This window comes from Triplophysa rosa, linkage group LG21 (genome assembly GCF_024868665.1).
Source record: "Triplophysa rosa linkage group LG21, Trosa_1v2, whole genome shotgun sequence".
Classification (NCBI taxonomy): domain Eukaryota; kingdom Metazoa; phylum Chordata; class Actinopteri; order Cypriniformes; family Nemacheilidae; genus Triplophysa; species Triplophysa rosa.
The window spans coordinates 10,411,108-10,424,321 of NC_079910.1; the positions used below are offsets into that span (position 1 = coordinate 10,411,108).

At 39.0% G+C, this 13,214-nt stretch overlaps 1 protein-coding gene across 2 annotated transcripts in view; it reads left to right on the top strand.

The window, feature by feature from the left end:
* Positions 1-687: 687 nt before the first annotated feature.
* The window catches only part of spsb1 (splA/ryanodine receptor domain and SOCS box containing 1), a 31,806-nt gene continuing 19,279 nt past the window's right edge, over positions 688-13,214 (top strand). For both annotated transcript variants that reach the window (XM_057363536.1, XM_057363537.1), the window contains exon 1: positions 688-882. The gene's annotated coding sequence lies outside the window, so the exon portion shown is untranslated. The remainder of the gene's footprint in view (positions 883-13,214) is intronic.

Here is a 13,214-nt window from a genome sequence, read left to right on the forward strand (position 1 = left end):
GGTCTAACATTCAAAAACCCATATAATCAGCCACTGTTCTGACTAAAATGTCGATTTTGGTCACAGACACGATTGAAAATAATAGAGCTTAAAGCACCACAAAATATCACTTTTTCTATCTGGCAAATACAAGGAAAGACACAAGATAAAATATACAACTATACTGCCTAATATACCCTTACGCAAACTATATTTTCCTATGCATTAACTGTCAATATATTAAATAATGAAACATCTATTCAAATATATAGAACAATACATTGTTAATATCTTACAATATCTCAATATATTATACAGAAAGTATAATAAAGTATATAATAATACAGAAGTAATTGCTGCTTTTCATATATTGAAAAATATAAGCACTTGGTTGGTTCCAGTATATGATAATGTATTATTTAATAAATTGCATTCTTTTTTCCAGTATATCCCTAAAATATATAGTCCTATATATTTTGTTTCGTAATGGTATCCACAAAAAACTCACAGGACTCAAATTATAATTCCAGCTATTACGACTACCAAGAGTGATTTAAAACGAAAATAAAACGGAGCACTAGCAAGCACATGTTCGACATGCACGTTCAGATTGCTTATCATCATTACGTAGTCCACAATTAGCAGGCTTTATCAGGGGAAATGAGCTAAACAACAAAAACTCAGCTCATTTGGGAGGGACGTTCAGCAGCAGCTGGGAGCTATTTGACCACGTGACATGAGAGATGTTTCTGTCGCTGTAGCAGCCATCATTTCACTCAAATACAAGCCTGTGCTAACAAGACACGAAGAGAATATATAGACATGGATTTGCACGGGAATATCGACTGAAAGAGGTTCCACTCCTTCGCGAATGGTTTATTTTTCGGCGTGTTTCAGTTGCAGGTACGCTTTGAAATTCTTATAGTTTAATAAAATGTGTATGTCTTTTGTCCAGTCGGTGTGTGTTCACATGCATACACAACGCGTTTGTCCCTTCAAGGTTTCTCAAAAGCAAACATCCCGTCGAGGTGTTCGACCAGCTGAAGTTATAAAGCAGGACCTGAAATGTACACGCGCCTCTTTATGCGTCTCAATGTAAATAATTCATTAGTGAACAAGAACTAACGTTACTTCCTGTGGTTGTATGTGATCTTATTGCTGTATATTCACATTTTAATCATTACTATTTCTATTTTTAAAACTAACAAAGATGTTTTGTGGTCGTCCACTTAATTTCTCGCCCAGTTTAATGGAAGCAGTATTAAGAGATTAGCGTGTTTCTCCCTTTCGTTACAAAAGGCCAGTTAACGTTAGCCGCATTAAGCTCGATGCACACGTTAATTTGAAGTATCAAACGTTACACGAGAATTGTGTTTTTTAAATTTGAGGTTTGTAATTGTACTTTACGGTAGTAACACGTTTGCTTAAGGCAAATGCTTTACTTTCGGTTTAACACCTGGAGCATTATGCGTGGAGGTTTTTTTTGTTGTTGAACCGAGCACAAACAACATAAGTTCACAGTTCTTGTTGTAATAATACTAACCTGTTCTACTGCAACTAGTTAGCATTGAATAGAGTAACAGGTTAACGCGGATTTGCTTACTCGGCTGTAGTGAATATGCTGCGTGATGTTTCCAGGAAGACTGAGCATGGCGTTTGACCTCCTTTTAAATTTGAGGTATACCGTGCCAATACGGTTATCTCCTTAAGGTTTTTGTAACGTCAATGGTGACTTATATCAGTTTACCACAGTTTTATTGTAACAAGCAAAACTTGAGTAACATTTTTATCTTGATTGATTCATTGTTTTTTTTCCGGGCCTACAGAGGCAACGATGTGTTTCTCAGATTAGTCTGTGGTTGATTGATTTGAGTCCGATAAACATCTCTCGTTTCTATAAAGGCAGGTCTGAATTTCTCACTTCAGCATGCAAATGATTTGTTTGTGTTTGATAATTGTTTGAAACTCTAATGTTCTGCTGTATCATGCAGGTGGCTGGCCAACACTTTAAAGGTGCTGTAAGCGATTTATGAAAACTGTTGTTATTTGAAATCGACAACAAAACAAACCCACTACAATGCCAATTAACACGCCTCCTCCTGCATTGCTCCACAATCAAACGTGCAGTGCAACGCATGCATGAAATGCTTAGCTTTATAAAAACTTAGACCTCGCAAATGAATAAAATAAGCGAAGACAACACGAGTATATACAAGCAGCACACTGGTTCCTGATAAAAAAGGATGCTCAAAACTGCTAATATTACAACAACAACAGCAACAACATATCTTAGTTCTGACAAACAGCAAAATCAATGTAACTCGCATACTGATCCAAAGCAAACAGGATTTTTAGACGATCTTGCTCTCCAACATCTTTGCTGGAAAGCCTTCACTATAGTATGCTCTCTGCTAAAAGCCTTCGCATACTACCACGGGTCCTAACTTATTTCTGCTGGAAAGTCTTTATAACAAAAGAACAGGTCCTAGCTCCTGCCTGACTTTATTCTTATTTTTAAGGGGGCCGACCGCGCAAGTGCTGCAAGATGCATTTATCTGTTTGGGAACAACGTAAAAATAGCACATCAATAAAGAAAACCTCTCAATTCTACCACATTAATAACAGAGATGGCCTAGACAATGCTGTGTGACTCGGTGCTTCTGCATCTGGTGTGCGACCCATCCCCCCATACTTAAAATCCGCAGACCCTTTACTTGTATGTAATAAGACATCGCTCTTTCTACAGTCTTTCTAATGTCCGCTTGCTCTCTTCCCTCTGTCAACATGATTGGACGATCCCCTTACTGCTGATTGGCTACAAGTTTGTTCTTGTACTCAGCCCGACTCGGTTTTCTAAAGCGTATTTGAAAAAAAATACCCCCTTTAGGGATGCGCACGAATACTCGAGTACTCGGACGTCGCGCTCGATGATGAAAACGATGATCGCTTGGACCTATAAATATATTTTTCAAATAAAATTCTTTTTTTCTTGGTTATGCTGGCATTTCGGGTAATACCCACACTTATAGCACACATATGTCTGGCAAACATCTATTTGACATTTGCAATACGTCATATAGACTTCTAGAAGACGTCTGTAAGATGTTTATAATTTAGACTGGATGTAAAACTGCTCTCTCTAAGATGTTTAGCATATGTTTTTACACAGCAGATGTTTTCCAGATCTCCTGATCTTTAGCAGACATCTAACAGACGTACATGTGTTGTATTCGCATCGTTTGCGGAGCAGGGCGAGTGTTTTCAATCCATTCCCATGGACGCTGAGCTTGCTGAGATGTTCAAGCTCGCTTTGCGCTCACTGAGCAGGAGCAAAGCGAGCATTCCTCTGCTCCGCGAGTGCCACGTGAACATGCGCTCAAGTTCATAAGAATGGATTAAAAACGCTCGCCCTGCTACGCACCAATAAATGAGTCAGATGAGTAGTCAGACGAGTAGGGATGTAGCGATTCACTCAGCTCACGGTGCGATTCATTCACAATTTATTTTTACCAAATGAGTTGAGGCAAATTAGGAATTAACAACTGCCCTTTTATTATTTCTTGAATGCTGTGCGTTTCTTTGTGAAAGAAAAATATATTTAGTCAAGTAACAAAACTAATTCCAAATCGACTTCTAAATCAAATAAAAAATGAATAATATAAAAATCTCTTCAAAATAAACTAACTTTGTCTGTGCTTTTATTGGATTTATTTACATTTAAGAAATATCAATATATCCACGTTTTACAAGTTTGCAGTAAACATGGCGGCCCCTGCTGTTCAAAACATGTATTGCGATTCAAATATCTCAATCGGCTTGAATCGTCACGATATAATCGATTTTAAAACGGCTCACGGTGAATCGTTACATCCCTACAGACGAGCATAAGAGACTAGGGATGCACCGAAATGAAAACAAAACACTTGGATGAAGGCCGAACACCGAACATGGCTTTTCATAATTCTTCTCTTTATTTATCCATTTGTTTCACTATTGCATAAACTGAATAGTCAAAATGTGCTTTTTATTTTGTCTTGCTTTTCAACATAATACAATATAGTTTAAAATAAAATTGAGCAAAACAAGTAGGCTAAATTAAAAAAAAAATTGAGCCCTCTCCCTTGAATAGCCTATAACTGACTGCAGAAATAATGTCTACTGTACTCTGTACCCCTACAACAAAACATTTAATTAAAAAGTGTCATTCAACATTATAAACTAAAAATATGAATAAACGAAAACTGTTGGATTATTATAGGCTACACTACAAAATGATTTAAAGAAAAAAACATCCATGCAAGCAATTCTGACTGACAACCATTTGTTCACGTCTCTCCTCCAAACTCTGCCCACAAAAGCTGACTGTTCTCTCAGAAGGTGCACTCATGGCCGGGATGCACAGAACTTAATTTGAAAAGTTGTCTAGTACAAGGAACTGTGTGCACGCGCGTGGCCACTGTATAAGGCTGTCAAATTAAAATTTGAATTTCGAACATTTGTCGAATTTGGGGAAAATATGCATATTTGAACGTAAATCTGGGCATTCAAATTTTACGCATGTCTGGACGCTCACGCAATGTGATGATGACGTAGCTGACGTGGTTTGTTCAATTACGTGGAGCAGCACGGCTGCGTTATTAATTGGAAAAAATGGCTGTAAAAGACGGTGGGGTTTACAAATCGGAGAGGATCTGACTCACACCAACACCTCTTAAAAGTGCTGTGTGGCGCTGCTTTGGTTTTTGGAGAAGTGTCAAAGGGGAAATTATTGACAAAACCAACATCATTTGTAAGCGGTGTAAGAAATCGCTCCTGTATCACTCCACAACATCTAATTTAACCTGAGAACACACATGCAGTCCTCTCATCCCGAAGAGTTTTCTTGAATGTCAAGACAGAGGTCCAGCATTAAAACAATTCGGAGTAACTTCGTTTTACACCATGCACGAATATTACATAGCCACTAAGTAACCTGCTGCAAAACGGGAAGAAATTACTAAAATGTTGACGACAATTCAAATGCAAAAATTTTGTTCTAGCTCTTAACCCACAATACAGTATTCCTTCCCGGGGAACAGTTAGCAATCGCATTTCTACGCTTAATAATATAGTTAAATGGCGGTTTGCTTTGTTTTTGTGTTTATATAAATACCAGCTGTTGAAGCGTTTTTCTAATGCTCTTACATGCACTTTTGAGAAACGCATTTAAGAAATTCTATTTCAATTTAGGAATGTTTAAAATGAGTGTTTATGCAAGTCATGCAATTTTGTTTCAATAAAATTAGTTTGACTAAGAAAATGCGGTGCTTGATTTGGTTAATATTATTGGGTTATTGTTTTGCGCCCTCTTGTGGGCTTAGAAAACAATACAGTACTTTTTCTCTTAGATAGTACTAGTTCTTTATAATTCAAATTTAATACGAATATGAACATTTTATGTATGAAATTCGAATTCATTTTTCAACCATTTTGACAGCCCTACGACTGTATGATGTCGTGAGTGGCGGAGGTACTGTCAGACCGCCCGCTCCAGTTGAAGTACACAAGTTACTGACCAGGCAAGTTCCGTGCTGTGTCTTTCTCTGACACTTCAAAATGCGCTACACACTGCCGACACGTCTGCTGCATTAATAAAGCGTGCGCGTCTCTTTCTCTCTGCGCTGGTTGCTGCTTGATCGTATCACACATCATGTTCGGTAAAACAAAACTTTCCGGTGCATCTCTAGTGTAACCGTTTAATAACATGGCCTAGAGTTGAAATCGTAAGTTTTAAAGATCTTAAAAACATCGTGCTCAGGCATTTAGTGCTCTCAGATCTGTGTTTTATTTTGGTTGAGTCATTGAACCTTCTTATAAAACATTGTTCTTGTGGTGATGTAAACTTGTTTGTTAGAAGTTTAGCTGTTAAACTGGTTGATGAGTGGGAATAATATATTTTTTATAGCTTTTTAACAAATACTATATATTAAAAGAAATTACAATGTGACAGTGTTATTTACTGTGTAACAGGTTTGTAATCACTTTTTGTGCAGGTATCAGTGAATGGTTGCCAATGTTGTTTGTGTGGGGTCTTTAACACTTTGCTTGAACTGAAAACACTAAGATAAAATCATTGTTTTGTTAAGAGTAAAACTAGACATTTACAATTCATTCCTAATGATATTTGCTGAATAAAGTCTGTGTCTCTCTCTTTTTTACTCGCACAGGCGTCTTGTACCATTCCCAAGAAACCTTTTCCACAGGTTTGGATTAGCTATCTATCTTTCTCTCTTGCATAAACTTATAAAACAGCACAAACCAGAGGACTTTTTAAGTCATGCAGCACATGTTTATCTGGTTTAAATCCCATGCTTTAGCAGACCAGAATCAACTTTTCGTAAAGAAAGCTTTTTTTATGGGTGATATCTATTTTTTCATTTTATTCAAGGGTGATTGAGATCCTATGAATCGCTTTGATAAATTATTGATGCAGCGCAAGACTTGTGTACTCCGTTGAATGAGTGTCCATTAGTATCATTTTGAGTATCTTTGAACCTCATGCTCTCATGTTGTTCCATTGGCTTTGTCAAATCGAGCGTTTCATTTGCTTACGTAACTTCGCTAAATTAGTGAAATAATTTATGAGGATTTCAATACAGCAAGCCTTGACACAGCAGTACCTGTAAACTAATGAATGCTGAGCCATTCACAATCGGTTTTTATTCCTGCTGATTTACATAGTTTTATGTTTCATAATTACTGTATGTGAATGTGTTTTGGATTTCAGCACCATGCTTTGTTGTTTGGCTCTGTACAGTAGAATGCCCTGCTTGTCATTAACTTGTGTGTGTGTGTGTGCACAAGATATATACATTGTGGAGATATTACATCATTGTTTTTGTCACATGACCTGAAATGAACCTATAACGTACTCAAATGAAAATAATTTACCTCGATGTTTGTTAAACGCGTACAATTTTACGTTAAGAATAAGTTTCTTTGTTCCTATATCACTTGCAAGAAAAGAGTACCCCAGCTCATTTTAATTTATTTGTTAACTTTGGCGTCTCAAGGGATAGAAATCCACCTGATGCATACTGAGAAATTTGGGTTGAAGCAGGTAGCTAGACCCTGCTGCACTGCTTTTTGCACACTAAGGACATGATACTCATTTTACACAGGATAGAGGTAGGTAGTTTTGGACACTGGCATAGGCTCTCCAAATTTCAAGTGAAGTAGTTCCTTGTGTTATCTGGAGAACTTCTTTCGAGACATGATAATGCGAATCTTGGCCTCATCTTTTTACCTTTAAGGTAAGTACTGTAAATCCAGTTGGATGGGTTATGCCGGATAAAATATCACCGGTGAAATCTACAGTACAGTTACCTGCGTGAATGTTGAGACAACAGCCTTAAATGAATGCAGATGCTACAGCTTAAGTTGACTGGGGTGGTATGAAGGTATATACCATCAAACTAAGAATTGCATCACTTCATTTTTGGTCTCCACATGGGCCTGTTATGGCTACTTGAGTTAAATTTGAGTCTGTCATTATCACTTTCTTCAAACACACCAGTCGCATTCAGGAGATTCCTGTCAGACTGCGGTTTAGAATATATTGGTTATGGTGTGTCATACGGGTGTTGCAGCAGGGCGGTTGAGTTCTGTCGTGATGGCACCCGCTGTGGCCTGGCCTATAAGGCTGTTGAACTTGTCTAGTGGGTGAGTGATCGATCCGAGCGCTCCTGTTCTCTCATAACTGCTGTAGACAGCTGTCGAGTCCACAGCCCTGATAGACAACTGAATGATATTATTGCTGTAATCTTGGGTGAGTCTGGTTCCTTTTGGCACTCCCTTCAGAAAGACATGAATTTTTTGAGATTCATAGTTTATTCTCTTTCCTTAGCTATTCCTGTTGTTGCTTGGGGTTTGTCAGCCTGCCTTGAGAACCTGTTTTTCAAAATGTAGAGACTAAGTTATTCAACATAAGACCTTGAGTCATAAACTATTGAGAATCTCAAGTGACTATTTTTAGTAATAATTGCTAAGTGATGCATTAGATAACAGGATTACCTTTTTTAAATTAACTATTTAGTACATTTTTGCCATTATGCTTAAATAACCAACTTGGATACTTGGAGCATATACTGTTGCAACTAAGGGAATAAATTGTCGACTTCAGCAGATTTTTTTATGTAAATAATTAGGCGTGGCTAACTCGTGTCCTCTTGAGCTGTGTGTTCTTTAAGTCCTACATCCAGAGATGCAGCATAAGCAAACCCCAGTAAAAGTAGGGGCTTATTAAAAAATGTGACATTTGTGGCGTGGAATGGTTTGACTTTCTATCTAAATAACAAAGTTGTGGTATGTATCGTTACCGTAGAATAAAATTACTCGTGCTAGGAAACAGGTTTTTGGTCATCACCTACTCCAACCTTTGAGGTGAAATTAAATAAATCTATAATTAGGTTGGTTTCAGGTTCACTTAACTATGAAGTGTTTACATAAGACGCCCACTTCTATTTAAAAACGCTAGATGGAATCGGGGTTTTTTATACTGTCAATTAAAGTTCTATTTGTTTGCCATTTTACACACTACACAGTATGCCTGCTGCCTGAATGGAGCAGGGGTAGGGAACCTTGATCCTGGAGGGCCACTGTCCTGCAGAGTTTAGCTCCAACCAGCTCAAACACACGGCTGTCGTGAAGTTTCTAGTAATCCTGAAGACTTTAATGAGCTGGTTCAGGTGTGTTTGATTAGGTTGGAGATAAACAATGCAGCACAGTGGCCCTCCAGGATCAAGGTTCCCCACCCCTGGAATAGAGCGTCTGTGTGGCATTTGGGTTGACACCATGATTTGTCGTCATTGGCTTTCTCAGTCCTGTATTGCCCCTCACTCACAGCTGCCTGCCAGGTGCCTCTGTTTCATGATTAAAACCTGTCCAAGATCATGTCCCTGTTTCAGCGCTGTCTGTCAATTTGCACAGAGTACATACATAGACAGTCCATCCTTTGTGTGTTTTTGTTTTCATCACAGACAGTCCATCATTTGTGTGTTTTCGTTTTCATCACAGAACCGATGAAGTTCTGTAGCATTGGATCAAGGCACACTCAATTATTCCTGTTCAACCAGTTTCCAAACTCTATGTACTTCAGCAAAGCACCACAGTTGTGAATAACTAGGCTAAATGTAAAGAGTGAAAATATTGTTGTATTGTGATCCAGGTGTCAATATTATATTCAAAAGGGACCTGGCAATGTCACCCCTTATCCAAGTAGGGGAAAGGTTAGGGCTTCAGGAGGTCACAGCTTTTACAGGGTAGGAAAGTCTAGGTTTGGAATAACTCTTAAATGTGATCTTGATGGTCAAGACAAAAGCTGCCACTGTTCCCCTGGCCTGACAAATCCCCAGAGCCCCCTCAGCATTTCAATCAGCCCTATACAGAGCAGAGACCGCCAACCAGCTGCGAAGCTCTTGCTCATAAGCACCGAAATGAAAAAAACAAAAACGGATCATGGTGTCATCACCATATGACTTTCCAGACAGCATCATGCAAAACCACCAGACAAACCGTGGAGATGATGGTGCAGAATGACATCACTTCTCTGCCGGGTATCGCACAACAACGTGATTGCTTGTTTAAATCGGTCCTAACAGCTCTGTTAAAGACTGCCTGGGTTGGTCCTCCGCCACGCAGCTTAATTGCTCCAAGCATAAAGAGTGTGCAAATTAACATGTTTCCTACTTACTAAAGGTTGGACAGCCATTGAAAACGATATTGTTTGGCATTCACAAACTTGCCACCCACTTCTTGGTGCTTCTCTGGCTCGGGTGGGCCAGTGACGGAGAGGCGTGACCCTTTGAAAAGATTGTTTACTTGTATCGGAGAAAGGGCTGAGATGCTCCTCAATGAACTTGTCTACAATTCAATTACCCTTGGGCCCCTTCAGCGCCTCATTCTGGAACCCTGTTTTCAGCTAGCCATTTTGCTCATTTCCATGCTGTACATTAGACTTTTGACTTGTTTTTCAGACATGTAAATGAGTAATGAGGTTTTTTTTAAACTCTAGACTGGCCCAATTGTTGAATATCAGATTTTTTTTAACAGTTATGTAATTTAGGAGGGCAGGAATTTCATTAAAGCCACTGATCTATATAAATGACTGGATTGCTCATGATGTCATTACACTGAAGCTACCGTGCTGCCATGTTGTTATGCCCAGAGTTATCTCACATTAATGAAACAGTATCACATATTAATGAGACCAGGCCCCATTTTTATACTTAAAGTCTCCCAGTACATTCTTACCATGCAAATGTCTTAAGCATGTAAATGATGAGTTATTTAAAGTTGGGAAATTTCCCGTCTTATTAGATATAGTTACGTTCATTTTCATTACAGTAGCGTGCATATCAGATCAGCAGACTCACGATACACCTCAACATATGACAAATGTGCTTATTCTGAAATCTAAATACAGATTAATAAAGGCTGTATATGTTCTTTAAAGGCGGGGTGTCCGGTTTCTCTTAGCCGTTGTTTGTTCAAATCACCAAAACAAACACACCCCTACCCCCATCTTTTGCTTTCGTCAGCCATCGGCTCAGCTAATGTCCGTCCTGTGCACTGTGCACCTTACTTCTGATTGGCTACAAGGTTGTTTTGGTTCTCAGCCCGACTCTGTTGACTAAAGCGTAATTTGGAAATCTGTTACCCCGCCTTTAAGTCATTCAATTTTATTTCTAAACATTTACACGTGCCATTACAACAGTGTGCAATACATGCTTACCTTCTACACATTGATTTCTATGTCGCAATTCTGCCCAAAATAAACATTAACCTTGGAAAAAACATAAGTAACAATTAATTTAAACACGCATATGAACTAAAAACTTATCGCGTGCCTTTTATGCTGAATTTATTTTTTAACTGCCTGTTTGTCTAAAGCCCTATTCGCACGGGATTAGTATTATCTGGGGACCTCTGGTTATTTGTAATAATTGCAGAGATTGTCTGTGATCATGTTGCGCATTCGCCCTGGATAAGTGAACTCTGATTTTACTCGAATTTACTGACTTATCTCCCGGAAATGACGTGAAGGCGCTTCCCTCTTTCTAAACATGGCACGAAAGAGAGCTTAACACGGATGCGCTGTCTGACAGAGATTCACCGACGCAGCCTTTAGCCCTTTACTGTACACACCAGGCTGGACCTTGCGTTGCGTTTTGCCGCGTCCCACAGTTTAGAAGCTGTCTATCTTCATTGAACATGTCAAAGCAACTGTTTCAAATCGCGCTTAAGTGGTTTAAAAGCCTGTACACGAATAAGAGCGTGATTACATAATGTAACACTAGACAAAGGATGTCAAAACAAACGGATGCTGCGTTAAATATTTTTCATGCGTTAATTTGAAATATTTAATCGCATGCGTTAACGCGTTACCGTTGACAGCCCTACTTGAAAGTCTTGTCATTGTAGGTGTAGTTGTATGTAAACAGAAGAATGTTCCTTACCGCATGCTGCCATGCATGTCATCCATCTCCATATATTCCTTCTTTTTTGTTTCGCTCTTCTGATCCTGTCATGTTTTTTTACAGTGAATATTTTCTCTCTGCCAATATTATTGTTGTCTGGTATGTAGCGACATAACCCAGCACCCAAAATACTGTGAAAACACTCCAACGCAGCTTCCATTCTTTGCGAAAGATGACTGAAAAGGTGCACAGAAACCTTGAAAAAATGATAAGATCCCGCCAAATCTTGTTCAAAATTTCAAATCACAGAGATGCCGATTCGCACTGGACTAATATTATCACAGGACCTCGGTGTTCGTAAAAATATGGTAGGTAATATGTGGGGGAATTTTTACTTGACAAATTACAGACATGGCTGTTTCGCACGTGATTAAGATCACAGACAATCTCTGCGAATATTACAAATGACCAGAGGTCCCCAGATAATACTAATCCTGTGCGAATAGGACTTAAATCAATGGCGCTCTCTGTCAGTTGGGCATACCAAGATAGCGGCGCGATCGCTTCTGGTGGCTTCACCTCCTACCGTTGGTTTAGCGTTCTAGATGCAATCCAGTCATTTATATAGATCGGTGTTAGAAACCAGGACATTAGGAGGGGGTTTCATACACACAACACTGTCTATTCTCTCTACATTTTAATGATTTCTTATCTAGCCTACACTGACCTTGTCTGGTCTAATATCGCCGGCTGGAATTTGCGGTTCTATGTGAGAACAGCTCCACTGTGTATTGTTTTTTAAAGCCATACTTTATTGCTTTTCCTGTTATCTTCAGACTAGATGATCTTAAAAAAGGAAATGGTTTGTCTTTTTTCCACTCCTTTATTTCCTATTTTTAAAGAGCATTGTGTGATGCAGTCGACAGCAGCGGGTTGTAGTGAAGCAAGAGGTTGTTCTCCTCTGTCTTGTCATGTGATGTAATAGTACTCTGAGAAGAGCTTAGTAAATACAAGTGAGCCATTGAGCATGTGACTGACAGCGTAATACAGTTTTTGTGATATTAACAGTCCACTGCCGTTTGTGAGGAAAGAGATTTAGTGTAAGGAAAGATATTGGTTGATCTTGGGTCAAGGAAAGCTTGTCAATCGAGTTTTTTTTTTTTTCTTGCATCCTGTAGGGCAGTGGTCACCAACCCTGCTCCTGGAGATCGACCGTCCTGCAGACTGCAGCTCCAATCCTGCTTCAGCACACCTGTCTGTAATTATCAAGCAAACCTAAACACCGTGATTAGATAGTTCAGGTGTGTTTGATTGGGGTTGGAGCTGAAATCTTCAGGACGGTCGATCTCCAGGAGCAGGGTTGGTGACCACTCCTGTAGGGGCTGGACTTTTTTTGTACATTGTCTGTAAATGTAAGATTCTGCACATTAACTGCTTTCTATGAAGTTAAACATCAGCTTGTGTAATGCATAAATTATGCTTTTTGTGTGTTGTAGTTCTCACATGGTTGGCAGAGGGCAAGGAATAGTTCACCCCAAAATGGTCCCAATTGACTTGACCATAGTCATTTTTATTCCCATTTTTAAAGTCAAGAGCTCCGGAGGTTGACATCATGCAACCTAAACGCCGCCATTTTGCAGTCTATCAGGACAGCGCTAGAGCGGCTCTAGCATTTGTATTGACAGTGGTCAAACAATAATTTAAAACCAGGTTGTTTACTTTACAAATCGTACTGTTTTAACATGGTGGACAGCTGCTGTGCATATATCGACAGAACAC